Raw genomic sequence first — 1,303 nt, 5'->3', positions numbered from 1 at the left:
AATAAGAGAGAGAGAGAGAGAGAGAGAGAGAGAGAGAGAGAGTGCTACAGATGGAGAGACAATGATTGGGAAACATAAAAGAGCATAAGGAGAGAAAACCAAACGCAGATCTCAGTATGACGGACGTGTGGGATAAAAGAACAAGCGGCGTACATTAGGAAGCTCTTTCAGTTCTCACTGCACATTGGAATATTTCACTCTATAGAGAGGGTGGAGAGAGGGGATAGAGAAATGGTGGGGGAGGGCATTTAATAGAGATAGGAAATAGATAGAACGAGAAGGAGGGATAGAAAGGGAGGGGTGGACGCAGGAAAGAGAGGTTGAGCGAGGGAAGGGAGAAAGACAAAATTAATAGAGAAAGAGAGGAAGAGCTTTAATAAAGAGAGAGGGTGTGGGGGAGAGAGGGGGAGCACATGCTGTAAAACAGAGGGATGAGAGGTGATAGATACAAAGAAGGAGAAAGAATGAAGAAAACCATGGAAAAACAAGGGAATAGAAAGGAAGCATAGGAAATAGAAATGGGGATGAAAGAGAGGAGAGTATGGAGAGTCGGAGAGGAGGAGAGAGAGGGGGTGAAAGAGAGTACAAAAAAGAGGGAGCGAGAGAGGGGAGGAGAAAAAGAGTTGTCAGAGAGGAAGAGAAAGCAAAGAGGGGGAAGAGGGAAGAGAGAGAGGCCGCTGGAAAGAGAAAAATGGTAGAGAGAAAGAGGAAGAAAGAGGAAAGAGAGAGGAGCGAGACAGACAGAAACACACAGGGAAAGAGAGAGAGAGAGAGAGAGAGAGAGAGGGGGGGGGTGGAAAGGGAGAACGAGAGAAAGATACGAGAGAGAGCTAGAGAAGGAGAGACAATGATTGGGAAACATAAAAGAGCATAAGGAGTGAAAACCAAACGCAGATCTCAGAATGACGGACGTGTGGGATAAAAGAACAAGCGGCGTACATTAGGAAGCTCTTTCAGTTCTCACTGCACATTGGAATATTTCAACCGATTAAAGGGGCGTGGTGGGTCACCACTAAGTGGGCGGTATTGGTCCACAATCGATTTGCTACATTGTAGAGTTTGTCCTGGAAGCTTTCTTAGGCTGGGCTGGGAGAGGGTGGAGAGAGAGGGGAGAGAGGGTGGAGAGAGAGAGGGAAGAGAGGGGAGAGATAGAGGATGGAGAGAGGATGGAGAGAGGATGGAGAGAGGATGGAGAGAGGGGGAGAGAGCGTGGAGAGAGGGTGGAGAGAGGGTGGAGAGAGAGAGGGGAGAGATAGAGGATGGAGACAGGATGGAGAGAGGATGGAGAGGATGGAGAGAGGGT

At 48.2% G+C, this 1,303-nt stretch overlaps 1 protein-coding gene across 1 annotated transcript in view; it reads right to left on the bottom strand.

The window, feature by feature from the left end:
- The window catches only part of LOC101858456 (ryanodine receptor), a gene marked incomplete at its 5' end in the record, with an annotated part of 102,762 nt that overhangs the window by 81,283 nt on the left and 20,176 nt on the right, over nucleotides 1-1,303 (bottom strand).

Source organism: Aplysia californica, unplaced genomic scaffold, assembly GCF_000002075.1.
Source record: "Aplysia californica isolate F4 #8 unplaced genomic scaffold, AplCal3.0 scaffold01228, whole genome shotgun sequence".
NCBI classification, from domain to species: Eukaryota; Metazoa; Mollusca; class Gastropoda; order Aplysiida; family Aplysiidae; genus Aplysia; species Aplysia californica.
This window is presented reverse-complemented; position numbering and strand designations above follow the sequence as displayed.